The 21,430-nt window shown below is 40.6% G+C and overlaps 1 pseudogene; it reads left to right on the forward strand.

The window, feature by feature from the left end:
* The first annotated feature begins 1,776 nt into the window (after window positions 1-1,776).
* LOC141326064 (uncharacterized) lies at window positions 1,777-20,421 on the forward strand (annotated as a pseudogene).
* The last annotated feature ends 1,009 nt before the right edge of the window (window positions 20,422-21,430 follow it).

Genomic DNA, 21,430 nt, shown 5'->3' on the forward strand with positions numbered 1-21,430 from the left:
TGAGTGACGGAAACTTTGCTAAGGTTAACTAGCCTATAGCTTACGTCTTGCTGGCTGCAAAAGACAGAGAAACTTAAACGTACCATATAAGGGGCCGTTCACATGTCGCGCCTAAAACGCATAGAAAACGCTGGGGGCGCCACTTTCTCCTCCTTTCCAAAGTGCTCTGTAGCTTGCACTCCCATGGCGCCTGCCTTTGCAAAGCAACCATGACCTGCACTCTCCATGAAGACGCGGAAGTTTCAGCAAAGGATAAATCGATTTCCAAAACTAAAAATCTGTTATCCCTGTAACAGCTATGACTGGCTGTTCCTCCATCTTGGCTAAGCTTTTAATGTTTTTCGTGAAAGGAAAAAGCTGATTCGTTGGTTCTTGTCACATGACCCATGGTGCGCTCGCGGAATTCAGAAAAGTTGAGATGTTTTTATCTCGATGCGGCGCAGGCACGCCTGGAAAAAAACAACCGCGTCGCTTCCATTATGAGCGCGCATTCCACATTCCTACATTTGAAATGGCGAACTTTAGCGCGCAATAGAAGCTACATGTGAACCGCCCCTAATGGAATAATCTCCCGATCAAACTCCGCTTCCCGAAAGTTATAAACTGCCTCCGGAACCCAGTTAAAGGGATGGTTCGGAGTAGATTTGACTTCATTGCTATGCACTCCGAAGCCCATGTAAATACCCCATCCGAAGTTTTTTATTACTTTAGTCGAACATTTATGGAGATATCAAAGTTTTTCGAATGGCTTGCTACAGCAGTGAATGGTAAGTGTGATGTATCTCGTAAATTGCACCACTAAACGTGCAAGTAATCTTACCAAACTTCTACAGTAGTGTAAATAGGTTATGTACTCACAAAACGCTGCATCGGAACATTTGTAAGTCCACCATGAGTGTTTTAAAAACACGTTTTCCCCGAGAACTACTAGTCTCAAAAAACTACAAATGGCGACACGTCGACGTCACTTCCCTGGTTTGGGAAAAGCATGTAAATGTCCACCTACTATGTCTGTGTGCATGTCAAGTTTGGTAAGATTACTTGCACGTTTAGTGGTGTAATTTACGAGATACATCACACTTACCATTCACTGCTGTAGCAAGCCATTTGAAAAACTCTGATATCTCCATAAATGTTCGACTAAGTTAAAAAAAAACTTCAGATGGGGTATTTACATGGGCTTCGGAGTGCATAGCAATGAAGTCAAATCTACTCCGAACCATCCCTTTAATGTACAACGATATATTCAACAAAAATAGTGATGCAGGGCTTCCGGTTATGGCCGCCATAGAGTTAGACGCGCTCCCACACAAAACTCTTTTTTATTGCACTATTCTGAGTAACGTGCAGATTTACTTTGTATTTTTCTTTTTCCGAACTGGACTGACATCCTTGGGCAACTTTTGAAGATGCCTCCTAAAAAAATATTCGAGAACAAGAAGGAAACGGCTACTGAAGATTCCTCGCCGTTAACTTTAAGGGCTAGCCCGACATCGCCGCCTCAATGGTTCCAGGCAGAACTGGAGAAAGGGCTTGCGAAGCTTCAAGTCATGATCGACGGACGTATGTGTGAAATTCGTGACTCTGTTGATGAAGTACACAGTGACCTTCAGGAAACGAGACTAAAGCTGAGCGAGTTGGAATCACGTCAGGACGGATTTGAAGAAGCCATTGTTAATGTGTGTGAAGACATTGCTGAGGGTAAAAAGCATGCGGGGAGTTGAGGGGAGAGATGCAGTGTCATTTGTGGAGGAATGGCTACCTAAAATCATCGGTATGGATCAAGAGCGACCCTTTGAAATTGAACGAGCTCATCGTACCCTTCAGCGCCGGCCGTCGGAACACGAAAGAACACGAGCCATTGTAATTAGACTGCTTCGTTTCAAAGATACAGTCACGATACTGAATGCTGCACGGGAGAAAAAAGACCTGACATATGGAAATTCAAAAATAATGATCTTCCGAGATATGTCAACAACTCTCTACAAGAAGAAACAGGCGTATGCTTCTGTTAGAGGGCAGCTCCGGGAACACAACATCTCCTACAGTATGCAATACCCCGCTACTCTGAGAGTGGTTCTTCCTGAGGGTGCCCGATCCTTCGGTTCAAAAGATGCTGCGGAGGCTTACTTAAAAGCCCACCATCCGACACTTTTGGTTGCCAGCGAGTTCGGAGTGAGACTGTAGGTACATTATGAATAGTGACTGCATTTATGAAAGACTCTGAGTAGCTACCAGAACGGACAATGCTGAAACCTTGTTGTTCTACAATTAGGCTATGTTTTTTAAGTAGTCCGAGATTGTTTTGATATTAAGTCACCAAATGCCTATGGCCACTTTGGTGATTTGTTTGCAAAGTTATACCTGTAATGTTCGGTAGATGGCGTTATCTGCGCTAATTATTCCCCTGTTAAAATTGGGATGCCTTAGCTTGAAGTTGTGCACGTTCTGTATGCAACGTTACTCGAATGTGTTAGTTACAGTAGTTGGTTACGGGGAAAGTGTTATGTCTGTGGGTTGGTGGGTGGGTGGCTGGGAGGGGGGTTTGTGCCACTTTTTTTTCGCTTTCTTTTCAATTTGACGGATAACTGATAGAGATAAGTATAAATATCTGTCCCGGAATGTTAACGGGATTAATAATAATTTAAAGAGGAAAAAAATTCTGTTGTTCTTAAGAAAAAATAAGAAAGACATTGCTCTCCTACAAGAGACCCATTTGACTGAAGAAGACCATTGTAAGCTATTACGTCAGTGGTCTGGACAAATATTTTTTTCATCATATAGCTCTCATTCAAGAGGTGTTGCTATTATGATCAATCGCAGAGTGCCTTTTGTTTGTGAAAGCATGGTTAAAGATAATTATGGAAGATATATTATTCTTAAAGGGTATATTGCTTCTGAGAATGTTACAATAGCAAATGTATACGCCCCCTATCAAGGTGACCCTCAGTTTTTTCATAATTTTCATTTTAAACAGTTTTGCCCTGTACAATCATTGGAGGTGATTTTAATTTGGTTTTAGATTCAGCAGACAGATTGACTACCAAAGGTTTTGTCTTAACTCCATCGGCAAGAGCTGTGAAACATATAATGGCGGAATTAGAACTGTTAGATATTTGGAGGGCTTTGCACAATAAGCAAAACGATTTTTCTTTTTATTCTCGACCCCATAAGAGTTTCTCTAGAATTGACCTTTTTCTTTTACATAAAAGACAAGAACACTTAGTTGAATCATGTGAATACCTCCCACGAACTTTGTCTGATCATTCCCCTTTAGTTCTTACAATTTATACCCCTACTACTAAATTATATATTAGAAGATGGTGGTTCAGTAATTATCTTCTTAACGACCTTGATTTTATAGACCTTTTAAACAACAATATAGAAAATTTCTTGAATTTCAATGCTGGTTCTGCCACTTCAGGTGTGATTTGGGAATCACTTAAAGCTTATCTGAAGGGAATAATCATAGCATACTTATCCGGAAAATATCAAAGTCAGCTGAATGTACTTTCTAAAGACATTAAAAAGTTGGAACAGGACTATTCTGTATGTGGAAATGAAAGTATTCTATGTAGACTAAATTCATTGCAGCTTGAGTATGATATGCTATCCACTAAGGAAGCAGAGTGTATCCTCCTCAGAACCAAACAAGGATATTACGAGCATGGGGACAAAATTGGCAGATTATTAGCCTGGCAAATAAGTAAAGATGATGCAGTGAGGTCTATTAATGCAATTCGTCAAGTGGATAACACTGTCATCAGAGACCCTAATCTTATTAAACAGGAATTTATGCAGTTATATAAGCTGTTATATACCTCACAATATACAGATATGGCGAAAATACACTCTTTCCTAGATAGACTTGATATACCTTCACTTACCGAGGAATGCAGGGATTGTTTGGAGAAGGACATAACAGAAATTGAAATACAAGAAGCGATATCTTGCTTAGCTGTTGGCAAATCACCTGGTATGGATGGTTTCTCCATGGATTTTTTAAGGCTTTTCTACCTAAATTAATCAAACCATTAAATGATGTGTATTTACAGGCTATAGAGACTCAGCGTTTACCTGACACTCTTGAACAGGCTATGATTACTCTTTTACTTAAGCCTGGTAAAGACCCTTGTTTATGTGGCTCCTATAGGCCGATCTCATTACTTAATTCAGACTACAAGATTTTTGCCAAAATTATTGCTTTAAGATTGGAGAAAGTTATCTCACAATTGGTACACATGGATCAAACAGGATTTATTCAAAATCGATGTCTCTTTGACAAAGTTCGGAGACTTTTGAATGTAATTTTTTCTGCTTCTCAAGTTGATTTTCCTGTTATTGCTATATCTTTAGATGCCGAAAAGGCTTTTGATCGTGTTGAGTGGCCCTATTTGTTTACAGTCCTTCAAAAGATGAACTTTGGTCCTAAATTTCTTAATATGGTCAAAATGCTTTATAACCATCCAACAGCAGTCATTCAGACCAATAACGAGATTTCGGAACAGTTTTCTCTGGAGTGGGGTACAAGGCAGGGCTGCCCACTGTCTCCTCTTTTATTTTCTCTTGCAATAGAGCCTTTAGCTATTGCAATTCGCTCACATGACATCATCAGTGGTTTTACAACCCTTCAATCTAAACATGTAATCTCTTTATATGCGGACGATATTATGTTGTATTTGACAAATGTAGATTCTTCCATACCAGCCTTGTTAACTTTATTACAAGAGTATGGGATTATATCTGGTTATAAAATAAATGAGAATAAGAGTGTCTCTATGCCTCTTAATAGAGCCGCTACGCAATTGTCCCTTAAAAATTTCCCTTTTGTCTGGAAAACAGATACATTTCTATATTTGGGATTACAAATACCTAGAGATCTGTCTCAATTATATAATTTGAACTATGCTCCCCTGCTTAAAATTGTAGAAAGAGAATTAGACAGATGTAAATCTCTTCCTATTTCATTAATTGGTCGGATAAATTCTAATTTTTATATTTGTTTCAGGCACTCCCCCCTGTGTTACCAAAGTCATTTTTAAAGGATCTCCATAGAGGTATTTCTAGGTTCTTATGGAAAGGGAAAGTTCCTCGGGTAAAATTAAGTTCACTGTTTATGCCTTTTCAGAATGGTGGACTCAAGCTGCCTGACTTTTATTTATATTATTGCGCAGCTCAGCTGTGCATTGTCTGGATCTGGCAATCAAAATGTATTTCCCCTCCTGCTTGGCGACAATTAGAAGAGGCCCAAGTACAGGGTATAACTCTTGCTGCAATACCTCATGTTTCTATAAACTGTTTGAAGAAATTGACCTCTAACCCACTAATTGTTGGTACTTCTAAAATTGTTGCAGACCTCAGGAAAAAGATGAAATGCAAGCAGACTATGTTCAGATCCACTGCTTTTTATTACAATCCTTTTCTACCCCCTGTCCTCAAAGATGGCATAGCCAAACAGTGGTATGATCAAAGCATCCAAACATTTGACGAATTTTATGAGGAGGATACACTCATGTCATTTGAGCAGCTACAACAGAAATTTACCCTTCCCTCTAAATTTTTCTTTAAATACCTACAAGTTAGACACTATATTCAGACCCAACAAGGTGGTCGTTTATCTAAACTTCCTCTTTCACCTCTTGAGGCTATCTTGTCAGAGAAAAGAGGTCCTAAGGGTCTCATCTCTTTTATCTATACCAAGTTGTTACAGCTGATGGCTGGTAATATTCGTGATGTAAAATCTAAGTGGGAAAAAGACTTGGAGTGCTCATTCACAGATGACGAATGGAAAACAATGTGTGAGAGAGCTCAGACTTTTTCTATCAATAGTCGTCATAAACTCATCCAATTCAATGTGATACATAGAGTTCCGTCAAATTGAAGAGTACTATACTCCAGTTAGATTGCACTCTTTTAAAAGCTTCTACTCAGAGATATGTCCTAGATGTAAAGCAGATAGAGGGACCCTTCTACATATGCTGTGGTCTTGCCCTGACGTGGAAGAATATTGGAAAGAGGTCTTAGAGATTATTGCCATAGTTGTAGGTACTAATGTGCCTAGAGAACCTAGACTTACCCTCTTGGGGGGTACTACACTACTTGATCAACAAAGAATTAATCTGAGATTTGTCAGACTAGCCCTACTAGCAGCCATAAAATGTATAACTTTGAGATGGAAGGATTCTAAACCACCTTCTTCTTCCATGTTCTTATCAGCTTCACACATCTTCCACATCTTATCAGCTTCAGAGTCATCATGTGGTCAACACAACCCACAAGGACCCTGACAACGCCACACAGCCACAACAAGCACTGCTTATGGACACTTTTCTGGCTGAGCCCTGCCCACAGAGCTCATCACAGACAGACTGTGACGTACTGCAACAGCTCCAAGACTAAGCACCGAAGGACGACTTTCTGGTAAACAGCCAGGTAAGCCAGGACAACATTTTTCAGTCACTGGAAACACCAGAGCCAGAGCTCCATTCACCAGACATATTATCCCTCTCTCCAGCATCTCCACTTCTAAGCTTCTCACAGAAAATGGAGGAACTGGTATATGCTGGAACCAGACTCTCCCACTCTTTTGCTGCAAGCCCCCAGTTATCAACTAAAAAACGGCGGGCACCACAACCACCAAAGCCTGTGGGTCCAGCTCGCCCTCCTCCTCCTGTGAGAGCTCTCCGGCCGCTGCCACAACGTCAGGGCCCAAACCCTCCTCCGTCGGCTGTGAGTGAACCAAAAACAACTGATAACAGCTCTCAATGATACGTGTCGGGTCCCCGCTATGATAACAGCAACACTCAGCAATGTTTACAGAACAAGCGGGAACCCAGTGTGCCTGTAGTTTTCCCTATTTCTGTTTTCATATGTGATAGAAAGTCTAAGGCCATCTCAAGCCAAACGGTTGACCCATCTAATCTGAGGCCTATTCTGCATCTAACTAAGGTGGCTCTAGAGACAAAAAGTAATGCCATCAAGCTAGCATTTTTAAACATTCGCTCACTAAAAAATAAATCACTTCTGATCAATGATTTTATAACCACAAACAACCTGGATTTTATGTTTCTAAATGAAACATGGCTAGAAGACAGCTGCAGCGCAACAGTCCTCAACGAAGCAGTTCCTCCTAACTTTACTTTCATGAGTGTCTGCAGAGCTGTTAGGAGAGGTGGTGGTGTAGCTGGTCTTTTTAAAGATGTTTATCAATGCAAGCAAGTGTCATTTGGTCAGTACATGTCTTTTGAATATCTAGGGATTGTACTGAAAGGTCCCCCACGCATTCTATTTATCATTATTTACAGGCCCCCAAAATACTGTCCAGTCTTTGTTGATGAGTTCACAGAACTGCTATCAATGATTTGTTCAGAGTTTGACTGTTTTGCTATTGCAGGGGATTTTAATGTTCACATAGAAAATGCAGAAATCAAAACCACAAAAGAAATTATAACGGTTTTGAACACTTTTGACCTGATTCAGCATGTGCATGGGCCCACACACAATCGTGGACACACTCTTGATTTACTCATCAGTAAGGGTCTAAACATTTCATCCACTGTTATCAAGGATGTAGCACTATCTGATCACTTCTGTATTTTCTTTGATATATTGATCTCTGCTACCACTGAATCTAGATCTGTCTCTGTCAGAAAGAGATGCATTAACGATAACACTAGTGTGCTATTTATGAAGGCTATATCTTCAATGCCAAGCATTTCTGCAGACTCTGTTGATCTTCTCCTGGAGTCCTTTGACTCAAAAGTTAAGAATGTCTTTGATGACATCGCACCTGTGAAAATCAGAATTTCTGGCAAACAGAAATCGCCGTGGAGAAAATCAACAGCAGTACAGAGTATGAAAAGACAATGCAGAAAAGCTGAGCGGATGTGGCGGAAGACTAAACTCGAAATTCACTATAGCATCTATAAAGACAGCCTTCATGCTTTCAGTGCTGAACTAGGTAAAGCTAGACAAATGTTCTTCTCAAACCTTATAAACAGGAACTTAAACAACACTCGCACTCTTTTTGCTACAGTTGAGAGACTAACAAACCCCCCTAGTCAAATCCCTAGTGAACTGCTCTCCGACAGCAAGTGCGATGAGTTTGCGTCCTTCTTTTCTGAGAAGATCAATAATATCAGAAAGACAATTAGCTTACCCTCAAGTCATGAAGAGGTCAGACAGATTCGACCGCAATTTCAAAAAGAAGTCATTATGTCTACTTTTGAAGCAATCGATAGCAACATTTTGGAAGAAATAGTACAGCACCTCAAATCGTCAACCTGCCACCTTGATACACTTCCCACATCTTTTTTCAAAAGTGTGCTTAACTGTTTAGAAGCAGATCTCTTAGAAGTGGTGAACACCTCACTTCTTTCTGGGACTTTTCCAAACTCCCTGAAACTGAAAAATCTTGATAACACCATATTGAGCAACTATAGACCAATATCAAATCTTCCTTTCATAGGTAAGATTATTGAAAAGGTTGTTCTTAATCAGCTGAACCACTACATAAACTCAAATGGATATCTGGACCACTTCCAATCTGGTTTCAGACCACATCATAGCACAGAGACAGCGCTCATAAAGATAATAAATGATATTCGCCTAAATTCTGATTCTGGCAAAATATCAGTGCTGGTATTACTAGATCTCAGTGCTGCGTTCGACACAGTTGATCACAACATTCTGCAAGATAGACTGGAAAACTGGGTCGGGCTTTCTGGGATGGTTCTAAATTGGTTCAGGTCATACTTAGAAGGGAGAGGCTATTATGTGAGTATAGGAGAACATAAGTCTAAGTGGACGTCCATGACATGCGGAGTCCCACAAGGCTCAATTCTAGCGCCGCTGTTGTTCAGCCTGTATATGCTCCCACTAAGTCAAATAATGAGAAAGAACCAAATTGCATATCACAGCTATGCAGATGATACCCAGATTTACCTAGCCTTATCGCCAAATGACTACAGCCCCATTGACTCTCTCTGCCAATGCATTGATGAAATTAACAGTTGGATGTGCCACAGCTTTTTTCAACTAAACAAGGAGAAAACAGAAGTCATTGCATTTGGAAACTAAGATGAAGTTCATAAGGTAAATGCGTACCTTGATGCTAGGGGTCAAAAAACAAAAAATCAAGTCAAGAATCTTGGTGTGATTCTGGAGTCAGACCTCAGTTTCAGTAGCCATGTCAAAGCAGTAACTAAATCAGCATATCATCTCAAAAACATTGCAAGAATTAGATGTTTTGTTTCCCGTCAAGACATGGAGAAACTTGTTCATGCCTTTATCACCAGCAGGGTGGACTATTGTAATGGTCTCCTCACTGGCCTTCCCAAGAAGACCATTAGACAGCTGCAGCTCATACAGAACGCTGCTGCCAGGATTCTGTCTAGAACCAGAAAATCAGAGCATATTACACCAGTCCTCAGGTCCTTACACTGGCTTCCAGTTATGTTTAGGATAGATTTTAAAGTACTTTTACTAGTTTATAAAGCACTCAATGGCCTAGGACCTACATACATTGCAAATATGCTCACTGAATACAAACCTAACAGACAACTCAGATCACTAGGATCGAGTCAGTTAGTAATATCAAGGGTTCACACAAAACAGGGGGAATCCGCTTTTAGCTATTATGCCGCCCGCAGTTGGAATCAGCTTCCAGAAGAGATCAGATGTGCTAATACATTAGCCACATTTAAATGCAGACTCAAAACTCATCTGTTCAATTGTGCATTTATTGAATGAGCACTGTGCTACGTCCGAACAGACTGCATTATTTTATGTATAATCATTTTACTGTGCTAATTAATTTTAAAATCAATTTTTTAAATCATCTTAAATGTTCTTAAATTCTCTGTTTTTATTGTTGTTAGTAATATCAAGGGTTCATCACCGTTTGATGTGATTATTATTTGAAATTTTTATGATTTTTATGCTATTGTGATTTTAATTCCTTTTTATGTACAGCACTTTGAATTACCATTGTGTATGAAATGTGCTATATAAATAAACTTGCCTTGCCTTGCCTTACTCATACAGTTTTCCATTAGATTACATTATATAGCATAATGATATCTGTAACAGGGACGGACTGAGACTGATCCATGTGCAGCCTTTATTAGATAAGACACAACAAACACACAGGGGCAGGCAGAAATCGTGGTCAAAACACAGGCAGAAGGTCGGGGCTGGCAGCGAGAATCAAACACGGGAGGGAGTCCAGGAATCAAACACACGGGAAAACAAACACGGGGAGAAACGCTCAGAATTATGACCATGAGGAACGATAAGACTTCGCAATGAGGCTGTGTGTGTGTGTGGCTTATATTCAGTCTTAGAAATGAGGTGCAGGTGTGAGCAGTAATCAGTGCAGTAGGAAACAGGGAGCAGGTGAATGCAGTGATTAGTGCAGAGGCTTATGGGGAATGAAGTCCATGATGTGTAGTGCAAGTGTTAATGATAACAGGATGACGGAGGCTCAATTCGTGACAGAGCCCCCCCCCCCAAGGAGCGGCTTCCAGACGCTCTAACCACCTAATGAAACCGGAGGGTGGTGGAGCGGAGGCGGAACAGGGGGAGGGATGGAAGGCCAGGTCCATGTGGGGGTAAGGGAGCTATGGACTGAGGCGGGACCGGCGGAGGGAGAAGCCATGGAGGAGGAAGGGTTGGCTCCTCCATGGGGCCGACCGACGGAGGTGGAGCCGGTGGAGCCCGAGGCGGAACCGGAGAGTCGATGGTCCTGGGCGACACAGAGGATCCGGAGGGCCAAGGCGGAACCCAAGGCTCTGGCGACCAAGGCGGAGATGGAGGTACACGGCGGAGCCGGAGCGACAGAGGACCGAGGCTGTGCCCGCGGGAGGGAGGAGGTCCACAGAGTCGGTAGGACGGAGCGACGAGGCACAGCCGGAGGAGTAGAGTCCAGAGGCGAAGGTGGGGCGACGACCGACCAGGGCGGAGCCGGAGGGACGATGGAGCCCGGTGGAGCTGGTGGGCCGACAGCGGAGACGAGGGAGCAGAGAGCCGGGGTGGAGCCGCAGGGTCGGAGGGCTGAGGCGGAGTCCAGGACTCTGAGGCTGGAGGCGATGGTGAGGGATCCTCTAGCCAGGGCACCGATGGAGACTGGCAGACCCACGGCAACTCCTCTGCACCGAAGGTGGGTTGAAGGTGAGCCGAGGGACTGTCAGGAGACAGAGGTGGTGGGACTGGAGCAGTAGGGAGGGTGGGTGGGAAACTCAACAGTCCATACATGGCCTCCGTAGCTTGAACAGGGCAGATGGGAATCTCAGGAAGATTGGGCGGAACCAGCGTAGACTCTGGAAGGCCGGGCGGCACCAGCGGAGACTCTGGGAGGCCGGGCGGAACCAGCGTAGACTCTGGGAGGCCAGGCGGCACCAGCGGAGACTCTGGGAGGCCGGGCGGCACCAGCGGAGACTTTGACTTGGCGGTAGCCATCTTGGGTGCATACTCAGGCTTGGCGACTATCTTGGCCGGGGACTCAGGCTTGGCGGCCATCTTGGCCGGGGACTCAGGCTTGGTGGCCATCTTGGCCGGGAGCTCAGGAACGGCGGCCATCTTGGCTGAGAATTCAGGAACGGAGGCCATCTTGCTTGCAGACTCGGGCGTTTTGGTAGATGTGGCTTGAACAGTTCCAGACATGACAGATGGGATGTGTAAAAGTTCTGGGGCCTCATGTACAAAGACTTGCGTTGAATTCATACTAAAACATAGCGTACGGACAAAGCTGTAAATGTGCGTACGCAGTAAAAAAATCAGATGTATGAAACACTGCGTACGCGGAATTCCACGCATATCTCTTTGTACATCTGAATTAACGTGAAATTGAGCGCACATGCACGAGCTCAAAACCCCTCCCTGCCTCCTCCCCCGTATTAATATGGTAATGACTCCACTTTGGCAAAACCAAACGAAAAAGCAAGCAAGAGAAACTTAACAGAATGTGATTTGAAGGTGCTCCTCACCGGTAGACCGGAGAAAAACTGTTATTTGCAAGTTTGTAAAAAAAAATAAAATAAAAAAAAATAGAGTGGGAGAGTTTAGCTGACGCGGTTAACGCAGTGGGGTTTGAACATCGCACTGTGAACGAATTAAAAAAGAAATGGTCCGATGTAAAGGTGCAGGTGGAGAACAGCGGCGACTTAGCCTACGTTTCAGCGCATCAGTCAGAGTCATAGAGCGCAAGCAGATGAACATCGTTGTCTTGTAACGGTAAAATATCTTGTTTGAATAAGTGCAACGTTGTCTTTATGAAATAAACAATAGTAGGCCTATGTCTATAAAGGTTCATATAATGCCTCACCACACGGTGTGATGTTGACATAATGTGATTTAGTTTGACACAAAGCAACCGAGTGATCCTTGTCAGATAGGTAAAATATTTTATAAGAAATTTCTATTTTGATTTTATGGTTATCTGCTGAATTTGCTGATGCTTGTAAATTACATGATGTAATTTATTAACATTTCATCATATTATATAGCCTATACTATAGCCATTGAGAGGGACATCCCAGTGGATCGCAGTGTTGTTTGAATTAGTTTACATAAGATATATATATACCCTCTATATGTATATTATCTGTATAAAAGTTATTAATACTAATTAAATATAAAATAAGAATATTATTGTGTGTTATTTTTTTGGTGGTGGAGGGGTGGGGGGGGAGGGGCCCTTTTTTCAGTTTCAGCACATGCCCCTCAAAAGGTCTGTGCACGGCTCTGGTGCCACCGGCATTTCAGCTGCCAAATCGCCCGCTCTACAAGTGCGAGAATGGGCATCATTGTATCTGCGCTCTTGGTCAGTTTGTGGGTTGTTGAGGGGGGTTAACAGCCACGTCTTTAATGGATAACCGCGGTCTCCTGATATGCAGTTAAATAATTACGCTCAATAAAATAAAATAAAGTAAAACTTAGCTGTTTCCGATTCACGTATCCAAATTGTTCTTCAGATGGCGCCTTTATAGCAATGTCCGTGCAGTCGATCGCTTGCGCTTACATTAGGATAACTGGTGATCGCTGCAAACTGCGCGTTGTTTGGCTGGTCAACTGCATGGTATGGAAATCTTATATACCTGCTAGACATGCGGATGATCCCGTCCCATACAGCTGGCATTGCACGGCTCAAAGACGACTGGCTTAACCCCGAGCGATCTGCCAGTTCCCTTTGGAAAGAACAATTTGCCAGGAAACCAATATTTATCAGCACCTGTAAGGGAACGGGTAATGCGTGGCTCCTCGCTGTCTCCAAATTTGGACCCAACTCAGCAAAGAGCTCCAAGAGGATAGCTCTTGGAAATCTGAAACAGCTTATAAGCCAGTCATCATCGTGGGCCAGAAAATCAATGTGATCCCTAAAACGCGTTCCCTTCGGATTTGGCCATTGACAATGTCCTCCAATAAGGCCAACACTGCCATTGCCATAGATGTATACATTTGCAAATGCTTTTATATGTTCTAAATCACATAATTGGTAGAAAAATATTGTCTCAATTAACCCATTTTATCAATTATAAATTAATAGCAATGTTTTCCACATGTGTTGGTGCGATACTTTGTAGTGTGCAATTTAAAATAATTGCCTCTAGGAGTCGCCAAGGGAAATAAAACAAACACACGCACAAAAAATACACGTACGCCAGACATGGAGTTGGCGTGGATCAACGCACATTCTCACGTTAATTTCATCGTTAGTAAATCCAAACGTGAGCGTGAAATCTGGCGTACGCAAAGTTTTTGTGCGTACGCAGCGTTGATGCATGAGGCCCCTGGTGATGTGGGTGCTGTAGGACTGTGGGGCTCCTCATCCGCAGTCCCAACAGTAAATGTTGAACCGGCCAGCAGGAGAGCATAGTCTATGTACTGTTCAAGTGTCCAGTGCGGGGTGTGTAAAGGCATACTGGGTTTTAAATTCTGGTTCAGTCCATAGTAGAAAAATGTGCTTTAGAAAAATGTCAGTGAAATCTACCTGGTAACATAGTTCGCAGAAGTCAGCCACATACTCCTCAATAGGCCGGTTGTTCTGGCGAAGACGAACTAGACAGTCTCCTGGGTTCATGGTGAACGGCTGATGAATAAAGCCGCTGGATCCGGGGTGTGGCGAAGTCTTCTGTAACGAAGGAGGTCTGGAGACTGACGTGTGGATCCAAACGCAGGCTTTATTAGAAGACGTGGTCAAACAGACAGGGTCAAACACCAGCAAACAATAACAACGAGGATAATCCAGAGAGTAGTCAAAACACAGGCAGAAGGTCGGGGCTGGCAGCGAGAATCAAACACGGGAGGGAGTCCAGGAATCAAACACGGGGAGAAACGCTCAGAATTATGACCATGAGGAACGATAAGACTTCGCAATGAGGCTGTGTGTGTGTGTGTGTGTGTGTGTGTGTGTGTGTGTGTGTGTGTGTGTGTGTGTGTGTGTGTGTGTGTGGCTTATATTCAGTCCTAGAAATGAGGTGCAGGTGTGAGTAGTAATCAGTGCAGTAGGAAACAGGGAGCAGGTGAATGCAGTGATTAGTGCAGAGGCTTATGGGGAATGAAGTCCATGATGTGTAGTGCAAGTGTTAATGATAACAGGATGACGGAGGCTCAATTCGTGACAATATCGAATAGAATTAAATTATTGACATGATAATCCTACTTAACATCGAATCGTAAAACCAGTTGGGAGTTGGATAATGAGCCTATTTCCCCCAAAAAAGTTGAGTGTTCCTTTAATAGTGTTTGAGTAAATGAGGAGTTAGCAATATTGAGAACGTTTTTTTTTAGATTACATGCAACATCTCTTGCACTTGCTTACTGTATATTGGATATTGTTTGTTATAATATGTTTGTTTTGACACTTTAAATGTTTTGATGCCTGTTATTTTGTGGCATTAAAATGAGGTTAACTTTTATTTTTATTTTTTCACCCTAGACCTAATGGCACTGAAAGATAAGAGTGAAGTACTGAATGAAATGGAAGAGAAAGATGATTTTATAAATAGAGAAAAATCGTTTGGTTGTTCACAGACTGAAAAGACTTCCTCAATAAAAACAGCTCAAAAGACAGAAGATAAGCCGTACACATGCCAAGAGTGTGGAAAGAATTTCACTCGCCTTGGAAACCTTGGTGTCCACATGAGAGTTCACACTGGAGAGAAACCTTATGCGTGCAAACAATGTGGAAAGCGTTTCTGTCAGAAAGGAAGTCTTAATGTACATGTTTTAAAGCACACTGGAGAAAAACCGTATACCTGCCAACAGTGTGGAAGAAGTTTCTATCAGAAAGCAGCCCTTAGTTGCCACATGACAGTTCACACTGGAGAGAGGCTTCTCACCTGCCAACAGTGTAGAGTAAGTTTCACTCAAAAAGAAAGCTCCCTTTATTGGGCGAATTACCATATTTGATCACTTAATCGAACATTTTCAAAGGCGTCTGCCTCCTTTGTATGAGATCCTGTAAGCACATGGATTTGTCCCAGCCAATCAACGGATGTTAGTCTACGTCACAGATCGCGACACAATGGCATCTGACCAATCGGAAGTTACCCGGGGCGTTTCAAACTTCAGCGTGCTTCCGGAATGAGAAAATGCTGATATACGCTCCTACCTTCTCCCACAAAAACGGACAAAGCATCGAAATGCACAATGGTAAGTCAATGAAACTCACACATTATATAGTTGAATAGTTGAGTTATATGGTGATATAGACGTTGTTTGTGTAGGATTTCTAGAAATTAGTGAATGATGTGGTATAAAAATGGTGCGAACATATTTGATCATACGCCCGTTTATGGTAACACAACAGAGTGATTATTTTTAGACATACGCCTGGTTCAGGTAAAAGTAAAGCAAGTGATAGTTTGGCTGTTTTTATGCCTGTTTTTTTGTCCACTGACTATTGCACAGGCTTGTATAACATGATACAGTAATCCAGTGTCAAACTTAAACCATTTATTGAAATGATCAAGAAATAAACTGTGAAAAATGTGTAATTTTGGTCAGTTTTAGTACCTATAGATTGGTGTTTATTGTTTCTGCTAAAATAGGTGGTACCACCAGTACTTTGTGCATTTTTTTCACTTCTTATTATAAATTTACAATTTATGTGAATATTATGTTTTCAGTAGATCTGCACTTTTCTTTCACAAACAAATCAACATGGGCTTGACACTGACTCAGAAACCTTTTCTTTTCTTTTGCAGCTGTCTACTCAACAATTCTATGGATAGAGGTCAGTTTTTGTTGTGCCAGCTGACCCCATCGAGGGTTCTGACGAGGAAGACAGCAAGATTTTTAATTTCCTAAATATTCTGTTAAGATTTTGTTTATTTATATATATATATATATATATATACTTTTTTTAAATGTGTAAATTGGGGTTGAATTTTAGAATTTCCAAGTATTTCAATGAGTGCCCTATAAAGGGTTAACAGACACATGAGAATTCACAATGGAGAGCACCCTTACAAATGTGATCAGTGTGGAATAAGTTTTGAACAACAAGAAAACCTTAAAATCCACATGAGAACTCATAGAGAAAAATCCTACACCTGCTCTGAGTGTGGAAAGGTTTTCAGTCAAAAGCGACACTTGGAAGACCACATGAGAATTCACTCCGGAGAGCAACCCTACACATGCCCTCAGTGCGGAAGTAGGTTCAATTATAAACTACGCTTGGAAGAGCACATGAGAGTTCACACAGGAGAGAAGCCTTTCACCTGTGTTGTGAACTTTTCTCAGAGACCAGGAGACGTTTGGATATCTTGAAGCAGAAGTTTCTCTTTATTGAGATCCTAGCTGTTCGTTGCTGCAGTTCTTCAAAAGTCGTCTACTAAGGCATATACATTACAGTTTATATACCTTTCCAGGGGGAGGATTACATAGAGGTGGAGTCAATCTAAACAAAGCATGCAAATGCAGTACAGGAATCAGCCCGTTACCAGAGTTCCCCAGCCCTGATCTCATTATCATAACAGTGTCATTCAAAGGCATAGGTGCTAATTCAGTCAGTCTGACAGTATTGCCCATACCTTCACATTATCATTGAGACAAAGGTATCATTCAAAGGCATATGTACTAATCCAATCAGTCTGACAGTATTGCCCATACTTTAACATTATCATAGAGACAAAGGAATAGCTGTAACAAAAAGGTTAATGTCTCAGACACCTGGGCTGCCTGATTTGATCTTCTTCTAATGTCATCATCTGTACCTCTAAATTCAATGTACTTAATTTTAGATTTATCTGTGATGCTATGTAAGAATCTAGGGTCAGCATTATCATAAACAGATTCTTAAATTTGTAATCCCACACCTGCCAGCAGTGTGGAAGAAGTTTCAACCAAAAAGGAAACCTTAACAAACATGTGGACCGTCATTCTGGAGAGAAGCTGTTTAAATGTGGTCACTGTGGAAAGAGTTTCAAAAATAAAGCATCCCTTAAATGCCACATTGATTTTTCACATGTCAAAGAATGAAAAAGACTTTGTAGGCAGTGCTGGTGATAGTGAAAAAGAATCAATAAATTGAGAAGGGGAGGAATTAAATATTATAGTGCAATTTAAAGAGGAGTTGAAACGAGCAGATGAGATGAGATCAAGTGTGTGAAAGTACTTGAAGATGCAGCATTATGTAATATGCATTAGTAACATGTATTAGTAAAGAAAAGAGGAATAAAGTGATAACAATGAAAATAGTATGTAAGCAAAGATTCTAATTGCAATCAAATAGGTAATAAAATATGGGTTTCTGAAATAATGACTTGAGTCCCATTAAGTGTAAATAAGGGAATACAGGAGGAGATGTAATAGAAGCCAAACACTTACAGATGATTAGAGAGTATTGAGCTCTTTCTTCCTGTCAGTTTGTCTGTTATGTTTGTCTTAATTATTTGTCTTCCATTATCTGTTTTCATAATGGAACCTTAAATGGTGAGCAACATTTGTCATTTTTCATCAGTACGGTTCAGTAAAGCACCACTGTACCAGAGAAACTCATTCTCAGTGTAAGGAGCATTGTGATGCTGCACCGGAGCTACAAAACTTCATTTTATCAAGCCATTCAAATGGTGGATTGTGGCTTGGTTTTAACTGGACCAAGAGACAATGGAAGCACCATTTTATCATTTCTAGATAAATTGAGTAGCACGTGAAAACAATAAAGCAGTTCACACCACAAGCGCTCATGGCCACTAAATGTAATGATCTATCAGCGTTACATTCTCTAGCAGAGATGGGGACAAGTCACAGTTTAGACAAATCAGTCAAGTCAAGTCAAGGGTTCACCCTAAGCAAGTCAAGTCGAGTCCTGATAAGTTTCAAGACAAGTCAAGTCAAGTTGCAGTAGTAAAATAAACAGGTTAAATTTTCGATACGTGTATTTTTGCACAGAAAAGATGAACTTATATACATATATTCTGTATCCTATTCACATTGCTATATTTGAATTATATGCATTTCTGTGCTACATTAATATCTGAAAATAAAATTGTGTAGCTTACACAAAATTAAGAAATCCAGTCTAAATTGTATAATCCAATTCAATTTAACTGGAACTGTCTAAAACATGTGAAACCTGTAAACATGCATTTACAAAAAATAAGGTTTGCCAAGACATTGACACTAAGTTGTTGACGATGGGGCCACATAATAATTGCTATATGACTGAACACACGCGCGACAGGTGCGCTTGAAGCAGGCACAGCTAATACCCTCATTGGTATTCGGAATAGTGAAGGCATTTTTTCATGACAGAAACTTTATTTGATGCATCAATTTACTTTCAAAATTAAGTGTTTTTTTTTCACTTTCTATCACTACTGTAGACATCAGTGTGTATATTTCTGTGATGACTTGAAAGATTGTAACAGTTAACTGCACAGTATATGTATTTCTATTTCATACTTATACGTGATAACTGCTCTCTGGGCCAGCAGCAGTGTCAACGCAGAATTGAATGTTTGCTGTGATCGTACATTAAACATTGTCATTTAGGAATTAGATTGCTTGGGTGTTTAAATCAAGATTGCAATCTTTTAGTGATTTATTGTGCATGCACTGATCGCTGTAGTGACCACATAGAGATTTAGTTTGCATTCATTTTTGAGAATAATTTACTTTCTGTTAATTATTCTAATCTTAAACAGGACAAAAGTGTCCAAAGACACAGAAAAACCCTGCTGAATCAACTGAGATCCACGTGACACTATTATAAAGATGGTGTTTATTAAAGAGGAGAGTGGAGACATGAAGATTGAAGAAACATTCATAGTCAAACATGAAGATACTGAGGAACAAACAAAGATGGAGTTTATTAAAGAAGAGAGTGAAGACGCAAAGATTGAAGAAGCATTTAGAGTCAAACATGAAGATACTGAGGAACAAACAGGTTGGTTTCATACTCAACCATTTGATCCTTATTAAAATGTCCAGCTCTAAAAATAAATAAATGATATTTTTGAAGAATGTCTTATCAGTGTTGTAATAAGTAGTTTTATTTATAGGATTATACAATTGCTCGTTTTTATCATTATCACTTTGAATTATGGGAATATGTTTTGAGATTACATTTAACTCATCCTTTAATAGTTTAGTGTGTATAAGATCTCAATTTTTCTGGGAGCAATTAAAAATGGTGTTAATTTGGATTTGTCTTTTTTGCATTAGACCTGATGACACTGAAAGAGGAGAGTCAAGAACTCAAGATGATCTCCAGTATGAGAAACATGATTTCATGACTGGAGAAAAAAATCATATTGTTGGTCACATACTGAAACAAAAGCACAAACGACAGCAAAAAGAAGTGTTTTTACCTGCCTGCAGTGTGGAAAACCTTTCAACAGAAAGGAATACTTTAAAGTCCACATGAGAATTCACACTGGAGAAAGACCTTACAGCTGTCAACAGTGTGGAAAGAGTTTCATTCGAAAAGGAAACCTTACTTCCCATTTGAGAGTTCACACTGGAAAGAGACCCTTTGTCTACCAACAGTGTGGAAAAAGATTTGCTGAAATAGGAAGCCTTAATCTTCACATGAGAATCCACTCTGGAGAAAGACCTTTCACCTGCTAACAGTGTGGAAAAAGTTTCATTCGAAAAGAAAAACTTCAAAACCACATGAAAACTCACACTGGAGAAAAGCCTTTCACCTGCAAACTATGTGGAAAGAGCTTCGATCGAAAATCAAACCTTAATAAACACACGAAAATTCACACTGGAGAAAAACCTTTCATGTGTTCTCAGTGTCCAAGGAGTTTTACACATAAATATCCCCTTGATGTCCACATGAAAACTCATACTGGAGAGAAACCTTTCACTTGTCATGAATGTGGAAAGAGATTCACTGAAAAAAGAAGCCTTAAAAGACACATGAAGATTCACACTGGAGAAAAGCCTGATCAGAGTTTTGACGGACATTGAGTAGCTCTTTAACGTGTACAATCACACCAGAATGATTAGACTACAGTTTGTCAAGTGATTAACTGCTAATTTAAAAAAAATAATAATAATTTTTGGCTCACATGTGAGTCAGATCTGTTTTTGTCATTACAGTGTGAACAGCACAGACTGCATGGAATCTGTCCAATACAGGTCTGGACCTATTCACAAAACATTTTATCATCACCTAAATGGCAGTAAAAGTTTTAAGCAAAGAGTTTTCTCTTAAAACCTATTCACAAAGCTGCTGAGACCAACTTTTACTAAGGAATAGGGAGAAGTCTTAAGCTAAGAGTAAAGGCGGGGTTGACCTCATTGCTATGGATGATGTCAGCATGCTAACTAACTATGCACACTGTGATTGGCTGATAGGGGAGAGATTTATTCATAAAATATTGTAGAGGACAATATTATGTTGCCATATTCAAATAAAAGTAAAAAATTAAAGATGTTGCCACTAATGTCAATTAGTGTCAATAATTAAACAATTGTCAGCCTCTTACATGTGTGCTTCTCATAAACAATTAGCTGATATGCATTTAAACAACATTTTAATTGACCGACTAGAATAATCATGGCTGATAGTAAGACATGCAAACATAAAAGAAAACTGAACTGGACTGAAGAACAGCTTCTTACCCAACCATGTAATGAAAACAAGGATATAATCAAAGGAACATTTGGAGTATGGATAACCTCCAAAACCAAAGAAGATGTGTGGGAAAACATATGTGTGCCAATAAATGCAACATGTTCCTAAAATGTTTACGATCCAAGGGAGATAGCCAGCAACAGGATTTTAGACCTGCTAAAAAAAGGAAACCATTACAAAATTGTTTAATGTTTTTACTGGTTAAAATAGAAATTGTATTGGTTTTATTGGTAACTGTAATGGTTCCTGTTGATCTCTACTGATAATTGTTCACCTTCTATTGGTGGCTTGTTATAACCACTAAATCCTTATGGAATATGTCCCAAAAACAGTACAGGA

Source organism: Garra rufa, chromosome 2 (genome assembly GCF_049309525.1).
Source record: "Garra rufa chromosome 2, GarRuf1.0, whole genome shotgun sequence".
NCBI lineage: Eukaryota > Metazoa > Chordata > Actinopteri > Cypriniformes > Cyprinidae > Garra > Garra rufa.